This window comes from Oncorhynchus keta, chromosome 13 (genome assembly GCF_023373465.1).
Source record: "Oncorhynchus keta strain PuntledgeMale-10-30-2019 chromosome 13, Oket_V2, whole genome shotgun sequence".
Lineage (NCBI taxonomy): Eukaryota > Metazoa > Chordata > Actinopteri > Salmoniformes > Salmonidae > Oncorhynchus > Oncorhynchus keta.
This window is the reverse complement of record NC_068433.1, coordinates 41,817,991-41,840,324: the sequence shown is the minus strand read 5'-3', so window position 1 is coordinate 41,840,324 and position 22,334 is coordinate 41,817,991. Positions and strand designations below refer to the sequence as shown.

The 22,334-nt window shown below is 46.3% G+C and overlaps 1 protein-coding gene across 14 annotated transcripts in view; it reads left to right on the top strand.

Moving 5' to 3' along the window:
* The window catches only part of LOC118392359 (pleckstrin homology domain-containing family A member 5-like), a 149,829-nt gene that overhangs the window by 27,026 nt on the left and 100,469 nt on the right, over nt 1–22,334 (top strand). The gene's annotated exons all lie outside the window — the stretch shown is intronic.

The window sequence follows — 22,334 nt, the reverse complement described above, 5'->3', positions numbered from 1 at the left end:
AACAGAGACTGTCTCTAAGATCTTGGTGGACTTGTCTCGTTAACGTCTTGACCTATCATGACATGCTGCCTTGTCAACAACCGCACACTCCATGGTTCATCTGCTATCGAAACGTATCAACTGTGTGTGTGTGTGTGTGTGTGTGTGTGAGAGAGAGAGAGAGAGACACACAGCGAGAGAGTGTGTTTGTGTAAGCAAGATTCACAGATGTGAGGTGTTGGCTTGTCATGCGATATCACGTGTCTTCATCAGCTGTGTGTGTGTGTGTAAACATTTCATTGTTAGTCTACACCTGTTTTTTTAACGAACCATGTGATGAATACCATGCGGTGTGTGTGGGTGGGTGGTTGGCTAGGGGTCCGTGCGATCTGGGATCCTTGGGACGTCCTGACCCCATTTGAAGTTGAAATGACCGAAATGTTTAGGGTAGGAACAACCCAAGGAATCCGAATAGCACTGAACTTGGTGTGTGTGTGTGTTCACTATCAAAACAAAAGATTCACAGATGTGAGGTGTTGGCCACCAGTCATGTAATACACTGTCACCGCAGAGGTTATGTGTTTTCTGTGTATATAGTGTGTTTAGCAGCAGTGTGTGAACTGTGTTTTGTGTGGCGTGTATGGCTGGGCTGTTGAATTATATATCAGAGGATCTAGATCTCTGCCTCCAGACAGATTACTACAGCACCACCTGAGACATATTGCTTATGTTCCAAATTGCACCCTATTCTCTATTTAGTGCACACTTTTTTTGTTACTTTGCCCCTTTTCTCCCCAATCTCGTGGTATCCAATTGGTAGTTAATCTGGTCTCATCGCTGCAACTCCCTTACGGACTCGGGAGAGGAGACGGTCAAGAGCCGTGCGTCCCCCGAAACACAACCCAACCAAGCCGCACTGCTTCTTGACACCCAGAAGCCAGCCGCACCAGTGTGTCGGAGGAAACACCGTACAACTGGCGACCGTGTCAGTGTGCACTGCGCCCGGCCCGCCACAGGAGTCGCTAGTGCGCGACGGGACAAGGACATCCCTGCCGGCCAAACCCTCCCCTAACCCGGACGATGCTGGACCAATTGTGCGCCGCCCCATGGGTCTCCCTGTTGCAGCCGGCTGCCACAGAGCCTGCACTCGAACCCAGAATAGTGCACTGCTTTTGACCAAGGCCCATAGTGTTCTGGTCAGAAGTAGTACACTATGTAGGCAATAGGGTACCATTTGGAACGCATACATAGACCTGAAGATCCATGCAGCCCTATCTAGCCTCAACCCTGAAGGCTGAGCTGGATTCTGGTCTTTGGTTTGTCACACTCTGTTTCACACAGATACACGGCCGCTCTGTCTGTTAGCAACTTGGGCTACCCCATGAAACATTTACCATCACATACACACCCCAAGCAACCTCCTCGCCTTCACGATCCCTGACCCAATCCCTCCCTTTATCTGTCATTCCTCTGTCATCACAATGAGACTCTTATGAATGTTTTAGCATGTTAGTCTTTTCCCTACAGGGAGCTGATGGTGTATAGATCTCACTGTCCTGTTAAATCAACTAACAAGCTTGAAATCTACTTTGTGTGTGTGTGTGTGTGTGAGAGAGAGCGAGCGCATGATTGTGTATATGTGCTTGCAGACGTACGTGTGTGTCAGCTCAGTGTCTCACTCGGAGCGCACTCCCCCTCAGCAGTCTCAGAATTTTAGGCCACAGATGTGAGATGTCGACATGGTTCTGTTTCTTGTCATCACAGAACTATGTGTTTCTGTGCCTGGAGAGGAACCGTTATTAAATTATTTAGTTTTATCGCTTTTGTCTCAATGAGGTGACTGCATCAGGGACCTTACTGGAATAGAGTAGCAACAGCAGCAGGAAATGGGATGGGATTTTAAAGGTTTAACCCTGAGAGGAGAAATAGGACCTCCAATGTTGTCTCTGGCAGCTCACCCCTGTGGTATTATCAGCCTCTGCAGCAGTAACAGCCATACTAATCAAGCCCAGAGAATGAGATGTGAGAGCCATACTAATCAAGCCCAGAGAATGAGATGTGAGAGCCATACTAATCAAGCCCAGAGAATGAGATGTGAGAGCCATACTAATCAAGCCCAGAGAATGAGATGTGAGAGCCATACTAACCAAGCCCAGAGAATGAGGTGTGAGAGCCATACTAGTCAAGCCCAGAGAATGAGATGTGAGAGCCATACTAATCAAGCCCAGAGAATGAGATGTGAGAGCCATACTAATCAAGCCCAGAGAATGAGATGTGAGAGCCATACTAGTCAAGCCCAGAGAATGAGATGTGAGAGCCATACTAATCAAGCCCAGAGAATGAGATGTGAGAGCCATACTAGTCAAGCCCAGAGAATGAGATGTGAGAGCCATACTAGTCAAGCCCAGAGAATGAGATGTGAGAGCCATACTAGTCAAGCCCAGAGAATGAGATGTGAGAGCCATACTAGTCAAGCCCAGAGAATGAGATGTGAGAGCCATACTAATCAAGCCCAGAGAATGAGATGTGAGAGCCATACTAGTCAAGCCCAGAGAATGAGATGTGAGAGCCATACTAATCAAGCCCAGAGAATGAGATGTGAGAGCCATACTAGTCAAGCCCAGAGAATGAGATGTGAGAGCCATACTAATCAAGCCCAGAGAATGAGATGTGAGAGCCATACTAATCAAGCCCAGAGAATGAGATGTGAGAGCCATACTAATCAAGCCCATAGAATGAGATGTGAGAGCCATACTAATCAAGCCCAGAGAATGAGATGTGAGAGCCATACTAATCAAGCCCAGAGAATGAGATGTGAGAGCCATACTAATCAAGCCCAGAGAATGAGATGTGAGAGCCATACTAATCAAGCCCAGAGAATGAGATGTGAGAGCCATACTAATCAAGCCCAGAGAATGAGATGTGAGAGCCATACTAGTCAAGCAGAGAATTGAGATGTGAAAGGCATTTCCTCATTACAGCAGCAGCTCAACCTGTTGTGGATCATTAAGCTGTGATGTTGGCTGTGACACTCAGAAGCATCTCCATCTGGACCGAGAGACTCACTCACTCACTCACTCACTCACTCACTCACTCACTCACTCACTCACTCACTCACATATATTCTCTGTAGACTGAACACAGACTGCAGTTAATCACCCAATGGTGCTCAACACAGCTCTTCACAGCCAAGGGGCCAATATGCTTTTGTAGTTTTATTTGATCTCATTTTCTTAAAGAACTATCGGCAGCTGGAAGTTCCTAGTTCACCTCGACTCATCTGCCTAAGACCTCAAATGAATCAACGTTTTCCTGGTTACACAAGTCACATAGCTACAGTACCCGTTCTACTTTAACTGTAGAGACCGTCCGTTATTGTGTGTGTCTGTAGTGGGGTGTGTACAGATGAGATGTGGTGAGTTAAACAGAGTTCAAAGGGGTCATTTAATACGAGGCTGTGTCCAGTCATGGAGGATTTGGGATGTGGAGCAGCGTCGAGGCTTTAAGACTAGTTTTGCAGCAAGCCGTGCGGAACATCCAGGTTCAGATGGTCAGCCGCAGAGTTAATCCTGTCTGGGGTGGGGAGACGTCTTAACGCACACACACACTACACACACACACACACACACACACACACACACACACACACACACACACACACACACACTGCTTTTACTTTCAAAATAGTATGAGGGTAAAGTGCCTGCTGTGTGCTACTGCCAAACTTGTGCTGTTTAGCAGTGGTGGAAGATGTGTGTGTGTTACCCCCAGTCCACCTCTGCAGATACTGATGTTGCTGACTCTGCCTCCAGATTGACAGACAGAAAGAGGGAGAAGTATTTCTGATAACTTCTGAGCACACTGGATGTTGTTGGGACTGGAGTTACTGCTGGGAGTGTGGAGCTGGTTGTGATCATGTGTGTGCAGGACAGAAACATTCTGCCCGTCAGCAAAGCTACACAGAACTATACTCACTGACCCTCACATCAAAACACCCCCTCTCTTTCTCTCTCATTCTCTCTCTTTCTCTCTTTTTCCTCGCTCTTTCTCGCTCTGTCTCTCTCCCTTCCTCTCTGTCTCTCTCCCTTCCTCTCTGTCTCTCTCCCTTCCTCTCTGTCTCTCTCCCTTCCTCTCTGTCTCTCTCCCTTCCTCTCTGTCTCTCTCCCTTCCTCTCTCTCTCTCCCTTCCTCTCTGTCTCTCTCCCTTCCTCTCTGTCTCTCTCCCTTCCTCTCTGTCTCTCTCCCTTCCTCTCTGTCTCTCTCCCTTCCCTCTCTGTCTCTCTCCCTTCCCTCTCTGTCTCTCTCCCTTCCCTCTCTGTCTCTCTCCCTTCCCTCTCTGTGTTGTCTCTGATCTGTTTCCCAGGAAACCGGGAGAGTCTCCTGCTGTGTAGTACTACAGTAGGCACAGTGTACTGTAGTAGCAAGACGCAGTAAGGATACTCTGTGGGAACGGGGAGTGTTTGGAATTTTAGATGGTGTGTTTGGGCTTGCTGGTGTACGTGTATGCCTGCATCAGTGGGGGGTTATTTTCTATTCCTCCACCTCTGACCCAGAACTTGCCTTGAAGTGTGTGTGTGTGTGTGTGTGTGTGTGTGTGTGTGTGTGTGTGTGTCTTTTAGTTCAAACCTGTCCCTGTGTGTCAGTCCCAGTGTGTTTGCTTGGGCCAGCGTGCTCCAGACTATTTCTAGAGGTTAGACCAGGGCTAGGAGGTAGGAAGTAGGACCAGACCAGGACCTTATTTTGAGTAGAAGTCACTCTGGTCTTTCTCCACACACCTTCCTTACTGTATTTGTGTTTATTACAGATCCCGATTAGCTACTGCCAAGGCGAAACTAAGGCGGTAGTACATTTAAAAATTACAATACATTCATGGCTGTCTGAAGACGCTTGGCACACGGTCCGGGAGGTAATGACCGGAAAGAGCTGTTTGAGTCGCAAACTCTCTTTGATTGCACACACAGCCCCTTCCCCTAACCCTAACCCTTCCCCTACCAGAAGAATGTGTGTGTGAAGATAAAGAGATAAAAATGACTTGAGTAAATAGCACAGACTCACCCCCAAAAACGCCCAGGACATTTATTTATTACATCAAACATCAGCCAGCATTTTTTATGTCGTCTCCGAGAGATATGAGTTATTGCCTTTGAATAGAACGGACTGTTGTGAGAAGATATTTCTTTCTGTTGTGAAACTATGTCTGAACCTGTGAACTCTGCTGTTCATTTGGGGAGTGTGTTTTTACTATGCAGTCATCCTTTCTCTCTCTTCCTGTTGTTGTGTGGGCTTGACTCCCTGCCATGTTTTCTAGAAGTGCCTTCTTGGTGTGTGTGTGTGTGTTTTTGTCTATTCAGTGTGTGTGTAGTGCTGAGTGACAGTACCTTGTGGTTCTATGGAGGTTGAGCAACACTGTCATTACAAACCCTGAGACACTTTCCTCTTGCTCCCAGAGAGCCACAGGGCCTACACACACACACACACACACACACACACACACACACACACACACACACACACACACACACACCCGTATCCACCATATAGTGCACTACTTTTGTCGACTCCCCTTCACCATCTATATAGAACCCAATCCACACTCCCCATCTTCGCACACAGGGATTCTAGTCCTGCATACAGAGCCCACTCTCCCAGCTACACTAAGAATCTGGGTCTCCAACCCAATTAACATGTCCTCTCCTCTGCTCCGTGCCTCACTTCCTGGCCTGGTTGTAGAGAGTGAGTCGGTCACAGAGAACACTCATTCATTCTACTGGCTGGCCTTAATGACTCTACCCAGGAGGCCAGAGAGAAGCCCACTCAATGAACTGGCCTGGGTAGATGAGACTGGCCCTGCTTAGAATCACTTTAATATAATAGAATAGTCCTGGCAATGTGACAAAAGGCCAAAGGGATAGACTGCTCTCTTCTCTATTATACTATTTTCTTGTATTTTCTATTTTTCTTTTGTTCGCTAATCTCTTCTGTTCTCATGTCTCCGGTTACAACCACTCGCTTGCCCGTGTGTGAGGGGAGTTTTCTTTTAAGAAGAGTAATTGCATGGGTCCTTGTGTTGCCGGTGTCTCTGATTTTCTGGTGCGTCACTCAAAGCTTGTCCTCCTTGGGTTGTGCAGTATCCAGATTTTCATACCGTCATACTGTTTTATACCATACCGTCATACTGTTTTATACCATACCGTCATACTGTTTTATACCATACCGTCATACTGTTTTATACCATACCGTCATACTGTTTTATACCATACCGTCATACTGTTTTATACCATACCGTCATACTGTTTTATACCATACCGTCATACTGTTTTATACCATACCGGCATATACGGTCTTCCTGATTTGTGCACAGGAATACCGTATATGCTCATTTTTGGAGGGGGACGCACACAACAATTTAGGCAAAGGAGATCTTGATCCAGGAGGGCATTGAATTGTAACTAAGAACCTCGATCTTGACATCTAGCCACTTAGCTAGCAAGTTTCCAAACCAAATGCGTAGCTAGAGCACTGAGCTGGATATCATATGTTATATCTTAAGTCTTATTGTTATACTTCTAGTTAATGAGCAGTAGCGCAGCACGCACCAATGCAGCCCCTGCAAGGCGGGGGTGTCTCCGAACCCCCCATTTTTATTTTTTAAATATATTTTTTATTTTAAACATGATTGAAAATCGGACTGTCTGTATTTTAAAATAGCCCAGTATATAGTATAAACGGTATGTCACCCAAGACTAGTTAGGGGGTTAGGGAAAATATGATTTTTGAATGGGAACCAATTGCTTGGTAATAACAAACGTGTGTGTGTGTGTGTGTGTGTGTGTGTGTGTGTGTGTGTGTGTGTGTGCGCGCACTGACTACACCATAACAACATGACACAGCATGCAACTGTGGCTGAGTAGCTTAGTTCTCATGAGTGTGTGTGTGTGTGTGAGGGAGAGTCTCGACAGAGTGACACACTAGTGAGGCTTGTCCTCCCCATGCGTGGGGAGAAGGCCTCTAGAACAGTGTTGAATGAGAGGGAGTGTGGGGTAGAACACAAACACAATAACACAGAGAAGACATTGATCTCACCTGACAGGAAAAGCCTGTTTCCAGACCTCGGCTGAAGGATTGCCCTTTAGATTCTGTTGTGTTACTGGGTTTTATTTGATTGTATCCGAGCTGTGATTTGTTTCATGGGGTCACTGCTTCCCCTAGATTCTGTTAAACCGCTATTTGTCCAAGGCTAGGTCTCTCTGAATCGGCTGAGGATCATGCCAGAATGACTGAGAAATTTCCCCTAGGATCAGTTTACCCTCCCCAGGTCCAAACCGTAACCATTGGGAGGGGGAAGCCCGTACGTGACCTTAAATCAGTGTCCAGGTGGGAGGCGAGTTGATCTTAGTCCTGGGAAACCACTCACATTTAATTACTATCAGGCACTGATCTAGGATCAGTACCCAAATTCTATGTATATCTATGATGGTAAAACACATAACTGACCTTAGATCAGTGTTATGTTTTAGGAGCAACTTGATCCTACTGCGGAGACCTGCCTGAGAAACCACTCCGCTGCTCGACCTCAATTCATTACGGTTGATTTCCTGTCTGTTGTGTGTAATAACTGAGTCACTCTCTCCCTCAGTCATCACAGAATCCATCTGCCCTCCTATAACTAAGTGTTTCTCTGCCTCCATGGATTATAATGCATTAGAGCGCTCCACTGTTTAGTTCAGCCCTCTTTCTCTTTTCCTTAAAGATGTTGGACCCTGTAATGTTTTCATTCGGATTTCAGGCCTCGTCTTTTCCGTTGGTCACGCCTCCTGTGGCTGGGTGCTACCGGTGTGACACGAGATGCTGCCAATCTTAGGCACAGATCTAGGATCAGCTTATTTTCCCCAATCTTGACCTTAACTATTAGGTTGAACCGGTCCAACGCTCTTCTTAGACCAGTGTCTAAAGAGGCAGCTTCGTCTAGCTCCCCTGAGGCACCACTGGCTTCCTGTTAACACACCCAGTTAACGGCTGTTCATCGAAGACCTGGGCTGGGTCTCATTCCAAGAAGTTGGCCCCTCCCTTTTACTCCTTATTCTACTCTTTATTTATGCTCCTCAATTTCCCTTTTTGGGACTAATAGACCTCTACTATCCAGTGCGTCTATCGCATCTAAAAGGAAAGATTGGAAAGGAGCAACATTTTGGGAATGAAACCCAGCCAGTGCCAGCCTTCATCTCTGTTCTCTGAAGTTTCCGTCAAAGCTTGGATTAGAGTTAAGATTAAACAAATGACATAAGGGATGGCGAAAAAGGAAAAACTGTTTCTGATCTTCCTTCACAGACAGTGGTGCATGTCTAATGTTGTTTTATACAGCAGCCGCTTCAAATTCAGACGAGCAGTTATAGTGGCTGCAGATCAACTATGCTGGGGTTATTGGCTGTTAACTGAACCATTTCTCTTGTGTTTGGAGAGGTGTGTGTGTGTGTGAGATTGGATATGAGGCCAAGCCCTCTCCCATAGTAACAGTCCAGGGAATATTTTGCTCTGTCCATAAATGTCAGATTCACACATGACTAAAGCCAGATGGAATCTGCCCGGAACTTTTCTCATCAATAGCTTCATGCGTTTATCACCGATTTTTTTTTAAAAAAAATTTAAAAATATTTTTATTTCAGTTATGTCCACAAGGTCCATCTTTCATTCCAAATAATTGATGGGCGCTTATGAACATTTTGCCTGGATGAGTGGGTGTGTCTTAGTAGTGTCCTAGTATGAACTCTGATGTCACGCCTCCTTGTTAAAACCCAATGCGGATGGACGGAAGGTTGATGGCTGGGGAGCAGTAGGACTCTGTTATTGTTGGTGTTGAGTTAGTGTCTGTCCTCCCTCCATCTGGGCAACACGTCATGGTGCAACAGGAACACGTGTCTCCATGGGGAGTTGTCTGTGTGCTTGGGCTCCTCCTGTGTCAAAATCCTCTGTTTATTTTCCAGGAGGAACCTGATGGATTATGTGTGTGTGTGTGTGCGCGTGTGTGTTCATCTGTCCCTCTGTGTGTGTGTCCATGCCTGTACTGTTATTGAAAGGAGGCCGTTTGTTAATGCAGTATTAGATCATTAATTGAGCGGACGCATTAATTGGTTCTCTGAAATGTTTGTTTTTTTGCTCGGGGGGTTATTGGATTAGAAAATCCAACAGTTGTAATGGAAGGGAGCGGAGCTCAGTGGCTGTGGGTGGTTCAGTGAGAAAGACACAGAGGTGAACCAATAGCATCCCTTCATTATCAACGCATCGTGTCGACAACATCAAAACAGCCTTTCCAGACTCTGAAGTCAGGAGGACTTTGAGTTTGGTATCAGCCAGACTGGTAGCACAGGTCCTCTGTGTGTGACAATCACATGTGATTTGCTATTTTGGGGAAGATTCTGGGTAGGATTTGACATGAACACATGAATGCAGTCACAACATCAGCGCTCTGCCGTGACTGGGGTGCAGAGTGTAGAGTTTAAATCTGGATCAATAATGGATTGTGAGACTAAGTTATTAGGATGTTTCTTGTGTGCTTTTGCTGAATCGTGTGTAATCTGTGGAGGCGTATGCACTCCAGTGTGTGTTTCCTTCCCAGTGCTGTTGTGCAGAAGGGTGTGTGTGTGTGTGCGCGCATGACTCAGTGCTGTAAGGCTGACATTAGCAGTAGCGGGTCCTGTGCCAATCACATCAGCAATGTAGCAGCTAACCCCATCAGAGACCCAGCATGCTCAGACTTGGGACCTCACACACACACACACACACACACGGCTACGACACACGCAAACACACACACACACACACACACGGCACACGACACACACACACACACACACACACACACACACACACACACACACACACACACACACACACACACACACACACACACACACACACACACACACACACACACACACGGTTACTACACACACACACACACACACACGGTTACTACACACACACACACACACACACACACACACACACACACGGTTACTACGGTTACTACACACACACACACACACACACACGGTTACTACACACACACACACACACACACGGTTACTACACACACACACACACACACACGGTTACTACACACACACACACACACACACGGTTACTACACACACACACACACACGCACGCTCACTACACACACACGCGCGCACACGCACACACACACACGGTTACTACACACACACACACACACACACGGTTACTACACACACACACACACACACACACACGGTTACTACACACACACACACACACACACGGTTACTACACACACACACACACACACACGGTTACTACACACACACACACACGGCTCACAACACACACACACACACGCTCAAACACACACACACACACACGCTCAAACACACACACACACACGCACACACACACGCACACACACACAGTTACTACACACACACACACACACACGGTTACTACACACACACACACACACACACACGGTTACTACACACACACACACACACACACGGTTACTACACACACACACACACACACACGGTTACTACACACACACACACACACACACGGTTACTACACACACACACACACACACACGGTTACTACACACACACACACACACACACGGTTACTACACACACACACACACACACACGGTTACTACACACACACACACACGCTCAAACACACACACACACACACGCTCAAACACACACACACACACGCTCAAACACACACACACACACGCGCACACGCACACGCACACACACACAGTTACTACACACACACACACACACACACGGTTACTACACACACACACACACACACACACACGGTTACTACACACACACGCTCAAACACACACACGGTTACTACACACACACGCTCAAACACACGCACGGTTACTACACACACACGCTCAAACACACGCACGGTTACTACACACACACGCTCAAACACACGCACGGTTACTACACACACACGCTCAAACACACGCACGGTTACTACACACACACGCTCAAACACACGCACGGTTACTACACACACACACACACACACACGCACACGCACACGCACACACACACAGTTACTACACACACACACGCACACACACACACACACAGTTACTACACACACACACGCTCAAACACACGCACGGTTACTACACACACACACACACACACGCAAACACACACGGTTACTACACACACACACACACACGCAAACACACACGGTTACTACACACACACGCGCGCAAACATACACACACGATTACTACATACACACACACACACACACACACGCACACACACACACACACAAACACACACACACACGCTCAAAACACACACACACACACACGCGCACACGCACACGCACACGCACACGCACACGCACACACACACAGTTACTACACACACACACACACACACGGTTACTACACACACACGCTCAAACACACACACTGTTACTACACACACACGCTCAAACACACGCACGGTTACTACACACACACGCTCAAACACACGCACGGTTACTACACACACACGCTCAAACACACGCACGGTTACTACACACACACGCTCAAACACACGCACGGTTACTACACACACACGCTCAAACACACGCACGGTTACTACACACACACGCACGGTTACTACACACACACACACACACACACACACACACGCGCACACGCACACGCACACGCACACACACACAGTTACTACACACACACACGCACACGCACACACACACAGTTACTACACACACACACGCTCAAACACACACACGGTTACTACACACACACACGCTCAAACACACGCACGGTTACTACACACACACACACACACACGCAAACACACACGGTTACTACACACACACACACACACGCAAACACACACGGTTACTACACACACACACACGCAAACATACACACACGGTTACTACACACACACGCGCGCAAACATACACACACGATTACTACATACACACACACACTGCTTCACAGACTAAAGGGATTATTACCTTCTCACCGGAGCTAATGCTAGCTACCCAGGCTAAAGTAATGAGCGTGGAAGTGTGTTTGTTTGTTTATGCAACAAAAACAAACCTTTTTGATGTGGGAGTGAAGATGGTGAACCTGTGTGGTCAAGGGCAGTGCAGGGCTTCCAGTAACACTAGGCTACATCTAGAAGATGGCTACTTCTCCCCAATGCTGTCGTGTCACAGCTGCCTTGGTTTGGGCCTCAGAGCAGAGAGGCTGAGAAACTACAGCCTTGAGCATACACCTCTCCTGTCCTTGGCTTGTGTCGTGAGTCTCATCCCTCTGCCTCATCACTGCCTGTGTAAAGTGACAGCTGTTGTTGTTGTTGCTGCCTTAACAGTGATTATTTTGTCATTCATGTGGATGAGACCGATTATGCAGCGCATTGTGTTTAATATTCATTACCACATTCAGCTGCCTACGCTACGAGTGCCTGTGTGTGAGAGAGAGAGGATGTGTGCGTGCTTTCCTCCTCAGTGCATACCATGACAGTTATATGAACGCATGGTTGCTCTGCTGTGTGTATCTGTTTGTTTGGTGGTGTGTGTGTGTGTGTGTGTCTGCGGGGTTGGTTTATGTGTCATCCTCGCTCCGGTCCTTTCTGTCAGCTGAAAGGGTGAGGTTGGGAGCCCTGCATGTCGTCCTCTTACCCTGTTGAAGTCCTGTGTTGTGTTCTTCTGGCCTTGGTCATGAGAGACCTTGAAGAGACATTGAGGCTTGCTCTTTTCACTCTCTCCGTGTGTGTGTGTGCCAGACTGCTTGGGAGGGAGGGAGGGAGTGCGTGCATGGCAGACTGCTTGAGAGGGAGGGAGTGTGTATGGCCCAGCTGTGTGTCACGGAACTGACTGTGTCAGTGTGTCTGCTCTGCTCTCTATGGAACAACAACAGCTGTGTACTACCAGGTCTCCAGTCTCACTCACTCACACACACATTCACACACATTCACACGCACGCACGCACACACACACACACACACACAGCCTGAGGGAAAACATCCCCAGGACTCATGCAGTGTGTATTTTCCTGGAATGGAACAGAATGACAGTCATGACAATGTCAGTATCTATCCTCCAACACAATTGACAACATTACTTATTACTACATTCAAATTTGATGGAATGGACTGTCTCCACAGAGTGGATCATCAGCCAGCCTGGCAACTAGCTAGCTGAGAGGGATGAGCTAAGCTCTCCTCTACTCTGAGGACTGCTGGAGCTGCTCTCAGCCTCTATTTTGGGGAAAGCCTGGCATTCTGCTGCCACATTCCCAATACGGAACGTCACTTTCCCATTGAGATGTTCCTGGAATTCCTCCACTGTATCCCTGCTAGACTAGCGCATGGCAAAGTTATACCCAAGAGCAAAGAGCGGGAGAGAGGTAGAGGCTGTACTAAAGGATCTAATTGGTTGGCATTCTGCTGTCACATTCCCAGTCAGCCATTCCTAGAATGTTCCACTTGGTTGGGAATCTGGAGGGCTGGCTAGACTGACACCTTTGTGCCACTGAAAGGAATGTTCACTGTGCTGCTGTCTCTCTCTCTCTCGCTCTCTCTCGTTTTCTTCTTTCTCTCGTTCTTTCTTTCTTTAACTGGGCGGCAGGTAGTCTTGCGGTTAAGGGCATTGGGCTAGTAAACTCAGCACAAAAATAACCTTTACTTTTTCAGGACCCTGTCTTTCAAAGATAATTTGTAAAAATCAAAATAACTTCACAGATCTTCTTTGTAAAGGGTTTAAACACTGTTTCCCATGCTTCCCACGATTAATGAACATGCACCTGTGGAACGGTCGTTAAGACACTAAAAGCTTACAGACAGTAGGCAATTAAGGTCACAGTTATGAAAACTTAGGACACTAAAGAGACCTTTCTACTGACTCTGAAAAACACCAAAATATAGATGCCCAGGGTCCCTGCTCATCTGCGTGAACGTGCCTTAGGCATGCTAAAAGGAGGCCTGAGAACTGTAGATGTGGCCAGGGCAATAAATTGCAATGTTCGTACTGTGAGAAGCCTAAGACAGCGCTACAGGGTGACAGGACCGACAGCTGATTGTCCTCGCAGTGGCAGACCACGTGTAACAACACCTGCACAGGATCGGTACTTCCGAACATCACACCTGCGGGACAGGTACAGGATGGCAACAACAACTGCCCGAGTTACACCAGGAACGCACAATCCCTCCATCAGTGCTCAGACTGTCCGCAATAGGCTAAGAGAGGCTGGACTGAGGGCTTGTAGGCCTGTTGTTAGGCAGGCAGGTCCTCACCAGACATCACCAGCAACAACGTTGCCTATGGGCACAAACCCACCGTCACTGAACAAAACAGGACTGGCAGAATGTGCTCTTCACTGACTGGTTGGATTTGCTTTTATCATGGAAGGAATGAGTGTTACACCGAGGCCTGTGCTCTGGAGCAGGATCGATTTGGAGGTGGAGGGTCCGTCATGGTCTGGGGCGGTGTGTCACAGCATCATCTGACTGAGCTTGTTGTCATTGCAGGCAATCTCAATGCTGTGCATTACAGGGAAGACATCCTCCACCCTCATGTGGTACCCTTCCTGCAGGTTCATCCTGACATGACCCTCCAGCATGACAATGCCACCAGCCATACTGCTCGTTTTGTGCGTGATTTCCTGCAAGACAGGAATGTCAGTGTTCTGCCATGGCCAGCGAAGAGCCCAGATCTCAATCCCATTGAGCACGTCTGCAACCTGTTGGATCGGAGGGTGAGGGCTAGGGCCATCCCCCCCAGAAATGTCTGGGAACTTGCACGTGCCTTGGTAGCATCTTGGTAACATCTCACAGAAAGAAGTGGAAAATCTGGTGCAGTCAATGAGGAGGAGATGCACTGCAGTACTTCGTATCTGGTGTGGTCACCAGCTGCAATGTTACTTTTGATTTTGGACCCCCCCTTTGTTCAGGGACACATTATTCAATTTCTGTTAGTCACATGTCTGTGGAACTTCAGTTTATGTCTCAGTTGTTGAATCGTATGTTCATACAAATATTTCCACATGTTAAGTTGGCTGAAAATAAACACAGCTGACGTTTCTTTTTTTGCTGAGTTTATATGAAAGGTCGCTGGTTCGAATGCCCGAGTCGACAAGGTGAAACATCTGTCTGTGCAAGGCACTTCACTGTAATTGCTCCTCTAAGTCATTCTGGATAAGAGTGTCTGCTGAATGACTAAAATGTTCGTATCCGTGTGTGTTTTTGTATGCCTGCTGTAGTGTACCCATGTCTATCAGTCCCAGCCTGGCTCATTACTGTGCCTCTGCCTTTGTGGCTCCCCATTCTGTCTCCACTCTCGGTCCGTCTCATTGTCCTACAACCGAGACAGCCCGACTTCATTGCACATCACCTTATTTCTGCAAACTTCAGCCACCCATCACTCTATTTAAAAAAAAGATAATGACCGTGTTTCTTTGTGTGTTTACACTATGTGTGTATGTGGGTCGAGACGTGTGTCTCTCCAAGGAATAGGAATCTCAGTGAAACTGGATCCATGCTGGTCTAAGTATAGACTGGGCTCATAGAGGGTTAAGGCTGTAGTGAAGGGATAGGCTGGCTGGCTGTGTTATGCAACTGCATGTCAACCCTAACAGTGGGAAAGTGTCACTTTGACAGCCTCTACCAGATGTAAGCCCAGCTTATAGTACACTCTCTATCGGTCTGTGTCTCTATGGATATTTTATTCACAGCTCAATGGATTCTATTCTCATTTCTTTCAAAGTATTTTATCTGTGCACAATTAATATTTAACTTGTTCTTACCTCTAACTGACTGAGCTTTTAAGCTTCTACATCTATACCGCTCTAGTGGTACCTATGCATCTACTTGTTTCCTTATCAAGTAGATGTCTCCTCTGGAGATGATTTTAGAAGATGAAGGCTTGTACATATGCGTGAAAAGTCGCTAATTAGTGTCATTGAAAACGCATACGTTGCAACCTAATTTCATCAGCCGCATGAATGCTAAGTCAAGATGACAGACGAGATTTATCAAATGCTTTTTGTTTTCTAAATAATTCACAATGGGACAACATGCTGAAATCTGTGTGCATCATTTGCCCTGATATTTTCTCTCAGTGCCCTCTGCTGGACATGTTTGCCTCATACACTAGTTGATTATAGGAAGGAAGGAAGGAAGGAAGGGAGAAAGGGGAGGATGCATTTTCCGACAGGATCTTTAACTGTCCTACAGCTGTTGTCCACATGCTGCACAGTGCACATTACAGCTACCATCGCTCTCTCCGCCTCTGTCGGTTTGAACCTGGGCTCCATTCCTCTCTCTTTCTCCCTCTCTCCCTCCCACCTTCCTCCAGGACAGACTGTGACAGACTCTGTCCAAATAGCCTCTAGGCTTGTTAGAGCAGTGGTTGGAGACAGATGCCTCTGGTGTAAACTTCCGCCTGTTGACTGTTGTTGTCTCACTCCTCTTTCTCCTCTCTCACCCCCTCTTTGCTCTCACTCTCCCAGCTCTCTTCCCTGCAGGCTGTTGTCTTTAGACATTCCAGTGTTCTGGGAAATTCAGCTGTAGCTGGAGTGTCTGTCCTAACCGCAATCAAAGCTCTTCTATAGCCTGGACATAGATGCAGGGCTTAGGGTTCAGTAAATGTGGGAGCACCCTTGGGCTACGGGACAGTGACCCGGGATACTGGGGCTTCTCTCTTGCCCTCTCTGCCCTGGGGGCTATCACCGGCCGGTGGAACAGTCACTGGGGCGTGGACAGAGAGAGACACCCATCCACTCACCCAGCTGGGCAGAGGCATGCTGCAGAATGGAACATTTGTTCCCATCCTTTATTCATGAGGGAGCAGCAGCCCTCCGGTCACTCAGTCAAATACTTAGATATTTGTATGCTCAGTCAGATTATATGCAACACAGGACACGCTAGATAATATCTAGTAATATCATCAACCATGTGTAGTTAACTAGTGATTGTTATGAAAACTTGAAATCCCTCCTAAAAACCTGGCTTCGGCCTTAACAGGCAGAGGAGAGGAGACCCTGAGGGTGGTGTTACAGGGGCATAGTGCTCCCTTAGCCTCCCTCCCTGACTCTGGGCTGTAGTAAATGCTAACGTTAGCCTCTCTACTATCCTCTAGTCTCCTCAGGACTGGATAGCTAGCTGTGTTATGGCACAAGGCTCTCATTCTCTGAACCAAATTGTCTACACTCTCTGTGTTAGTGAAATGAGCTTGTGTGTGTTTGTTTGTGCGCGTCTGTACGCATGTCTCTCCATGTGTGTGTTGCATTATAGACAGGCATTTTTATAGGCTCCACACCCACTTTCATATAAGTGCCTCCCACTCTTTTCCTACTCAATGCTGCGATGAAGGCGATTCATGCCGAAACGTAAGCCTATTGTTTTTTTTTTTTTGCCCCGTCAGATTTATGCAGCAACAGTGGTCTTTTGTCTTTATTCTCCTTGATAGTCACCAGTTGAAGTACTGTTTCCTGGCGTAAGGAGTGTTTTTAGGATTTTCAAGTCCTGCAGTCGAGCACCTGACCCCCCCCCCCATCTCCGTTTGAAGGGTTCCAACCACTGCCAAATAGTGGACATTTTACTTTTACCAAAGTACTGTTTTCTCAAAGTGAACAGTACTATTTCTCCTCTCTTCCATTCTCCCTCCATCTCTCCATCCCTCCCTCGCTCTTACAATCTGGTCTGTAATGCACAGCGCTGAAAGCGGTTCATAGAATCTTTATTCACGGAATTCTAATAACCGCTGTATAATTCATCAGACAAGCCCCTCTTGTCAGAACACACACACAGCTTGCATCCCAAATGGCACCCTGTTCTGTGTTTAGGACACTACTTTTTACCAGGACTATGCCATTTTGAGGCGCAGACACAGCCTCGGTAAACCTCAGTAGAGAGTACAGTTTGGATCAACACTAAAAGGTAACTACCTTGATCCTACTGTCGCTAGTTCACATATTGGTTCATTTTGAGGTTGAGCCTCTTCGTTGACAGAGACCTGAGAAGTGTCATTATTCACTCTCTCTCTTAGTCACACACTGACTGTCAATCAACTGAAAAACCCACTCAGTGAAACTAAGTGACGTGTTTTGAACACAATGCATTAATTCACATGTTGGAGTGTTGCGTTATGAGTGGAATTTTCCACGGGGAAGGAGGTGTAGTACCAGTGTACTGTAACAAAAACAAATGGCAGAAAAGCAGAAGTTTTGATTTGATTGCATAATGTTTCCTAAAAATGATTAGCAAATAGTTTTGGCCCCTGTCCATATGTTTTTCCATCTCCTCAATCTACCATCATCTGGATGATGATGCCCATTTTCTATGGTAAGAAAAAGTGTGTGCGTGCCAGAGTACATGTGGATTTTTGGAGGTCTCATCAGCCTTGTGTAAGTGTGCATTTCTCCCTCTGAATCCTGGAAAAAAGTTCAAGTCAGTTCAAGTTTATGGTAAAACCCATCACCCCTCTAAACACTGCATGGGTTCTCTCGCTCGCTCTTTCTCCTCTTCCTTCTCTCAACCTTCTCTCTCCCTAACGACTGGGAGTGAGTGAAGGGTAATTAAGATTTGCCCCGGTTTCTAATTGTGGTTGCCATGTTCCCTCTGTCAGAGTGCGGTACAGTAGCTGATTGTGTCTACGGTTACAACTTCCTGACTCCCTACGTGTCTGTTGTTGCTTCAGAGGAAGACCGAGCCGGAGAATTCCATCACCCCAAGGGCTTATTGCATTATTGCTCTCTCTGCTCTGTGGTAAATCCAGATGGAGAGAATACTTCATTTCTGTTATCAGTTGAGAAGTTTCCAGCCCTATGTTACCATTGACCCATAGCCTAGATCTGGGTTCCCCAGCTGGCGTCCCGGTGGTTTTATTTGGACCCCCAAGTTGTCTTGTTTTTATTTTATTTTTATGTTCATTGTTGGACATAAAACACTGTAGAAACACCAGCCATTCAGCTCCAAGTGTTTTTTAAATGTATTTTGTAAATCTGTCCCCAAGCTTTCCCAGACATCGAGAGACACGTGATTGTATACCACATTGTATATATGTCAGCAATGTTTTAAATGATTATGTTTTAGTCAAATATCTCTGTTTGGGCTTCTTGCAGCGTACAAATGATTTGTAATTAAGATCCGCCTGCGGCTGAATCTAGTTGTTGATCCCTGGCCTAGATCTGTCTCTCTGCCCCGGGTTAGTCTCTGTCTTTATTGAGAAGGCTCAGACAGACGTTATGGATCTGTTAGATAATAAACGTTGGGGTAAACAAACGCTGTTGGCCCTCAGTGTGTTTTTGAAAAAGATTGGTTAGGTAAAAAGCATCAGAACAGAAGACTGATCTTGCAGAAAAGTGTCTTCTCACTGTGCAGAATAATCAACCCTATAAAGTCTGAACTCAGGGATCAATATGTGTGTCCATGAATACAAGTGTGTGTGTGTGTGTGTGTGTGTGTGTGTGTGTGTGTCCACAGGTCGCCAGGCTTCACTCGATTCATTCATTATGTATTGAGTAAAGATTCTGTTGGACAGTCTCGTTATAGGATCTCATTACACTCTGTATTCATTTCGACACACTGATGAAAAGGAGATCAGCCATGTGGAAGCATTGGGCCTGTTGCTCTCTAGAGTGGTACTGAAATATACTCACTTTCATATTCATCAATGTAATTACAATGTATTGCCTGTTGACCCAGAGTAATGCCACACACACACACACACACACACACACACACACACACACACACACCAAGGGAATGACTCGAATTGGAGACTCAGCATTCCGTAGCGATAGACATCATCCCTTCTTCTCTTCCTCCATCCATCCTCTTTTCTGATCTCTATGTGCTACATGGCCTCACTGCACCGGAGAACAGAGACACACAGAACGGCAGATCTCGTTGATCAACCTGACACAGTCCTCCCAGAGGAGCAGGTTCGAATGGAACCGTTTGGTCACCTCCTTCTGTTTCTCTTCGGAGTTATGAGTCCCTAATGATGATTCTGGTCCGTTGGAATTACATCACAGTTGGTATGCAAGAGGAGGCTCGGGGCACTTTCTGTCATAGCATGCATGTTTGTACAACTTTTGTCATTACTCTCCCTTTCTTCAGCTTCAATAAATGTAAATATATCATTCTGGTGGGAAGTGCTAATTCCAGTATTTACATTTTTTCTACCCAATATGTATATCCACCGTGTGGAAACTGTAATTTATGATAGAACTGTGGGCCATTCCTAACTATAATTACACAGTCTGAATGTGCTCACTGAGACGCCTGTATCTGTACCGCCTGGGAAATAAAACAGATTCCTGATCAGTCAGATGTGTGGAATGTGTATTCTGCATAAGACGTGAGCTCTGCCCTCATTGTAATGTGTAGTATGGGTCATTCAATCACATGTTCCTTCAAGCTAGCCATCTCCATATTCAAATGACCCACAATTCAAAAGCCCCCCACCCTAACACTTTGATATTCGATGTGTATTATACAGCCCCTTCATTAATGTACTGTTCTCGTATTTGAAGAGGCAGGAATGGGAGAGATGAGGGTGAAAAGAGAGGGGGAGACTCCCGTTGAGTCAGATGTTCAGAGACCCCATTGTGGTGTCTGTGTAGAGTTGATTAGTTCGCTACAGAACCATTCCCTTATGGAGTGAACTCATTGAAAGCCAAAGTCAGGAGTACCTGGCGTGTTCCATTCACTTCCAGAGAGCCCTGCTGTGTGAAGAGTTGATTGGGTAGGGCAGAGGAGGGCAGATGAGATGAGAGAGATGGGGAGGGGAGGGGAGGGGAGGAGGAAAAGGAGGTGGGGCCTCCTGTAGCTCCGTGTGACCACAAGAGGGCACCAGCATCCTCTCTGGCCATTACCCGTGTTATAATCTGAGGTTATCTGACCACTAGTCTGGCAGCAGCACTGTACTGTAAATGGTATTGTTGTCAGCCACATCTGTCACTGGTTAATTTCCCTCCTGACCCCTTGACTGTCACGTAGCAGGCTGTTCATATAACTTAGTGTGTTTGTGTGTATTGCACTGTGAATGTGTGACTGTTTGTTTATACACATCTGGATGTTTTTAGCATTGTGTCTGCGTGCAGTGCACACTGCCTTGTTTTTGTGTGTGTATGTGTGTGTGCATGTTTCTGTTGTTTGTGCGTTTGGGCAGTGTAGTGATCCCAGAATGATCTCAGTGGGAGACTAATACAATGTGTGTGTGTGAGACAAATCCTTTTTGGAAGGCGTGTGCTGCCTGACTTCTCTCTGCCTGGTTCCACCAGGGTGTCCTGGCAGCATCCCATCACTTTTACATTGAGCTGACTGGAGGTGTTCCTCAAACACTGGCTTTGCTTCAGAACACCGTCTCAGCACCCAGTGTGTATGTGGATTATGACCATATCTGTTCGTTCCCAACGCTTTATCTTGTTCTTCTACTGTTGTGCGAAAGCAAAACATTCCATTTGTTCTTCGTAGTTCTTGGTGTACTTGTCGTGTATATTATTGTTGGGGTTTGAATCTGAACTGAAAGCCAAAGCCACATTTCCATTTTTACCTTGAAATGGACTCAAGTTTTAGAACTGTATGTATTGACAGTGTTAGTTTCTGTGAGGACAGTACTGATGATCGGCAGAGTACAACACTTCATTGGAGTCTTGCTGTGATAGGATTTCTTAGAGTGTATTTCTCTGACAACAAATAATCAAAACACAAGTGGCGCTTGTGATCATAGAGCAGGCTTGTGAGCAGATGACGTCATCTGTATTTTAGAAGCTGTGCTTGTATATAAGATACCCTATAGAGGGCAGTGTTGAGTTGTCTTGAGTTGTATTGAGCTTTCTGTTGGTGGAGACCTCGAGCCTGACGAATGGACCCTCCATATACAATGAAGCTGTAACTGAACGGGAATCAAACGCAGGTCCTCTGCTTGGCTTAAAGACCATGTTGGCCCATTGAGCTAAACGCCTAGGCATTAGTTCTGACAGATAACATAAGTGTTTAATTCTCAAGCAAGGTAGTCTTCCGAATGTTGTTTACACCACACACTTTACATACTGTATAACGCTGCATGATCATTTGTCATGCAATGTTATGTGTTAATATGTAGTTCAGTTCTCGACAGTCAACAGTACCAGGCAAAAGTTTGGACACCTACTCATTCAAGGATTTTTCTTTATTTTTACTATTTTCTACATTGTAGAATAACAGGGAAGATGTCAAAATTATTAAATATATATATATTTTTTATCTTTATTTAACTAGGCAAGTCAGTTAAGAACAAATTCTTATTTTCAATAAATGCCTAGGAAGGTTAACT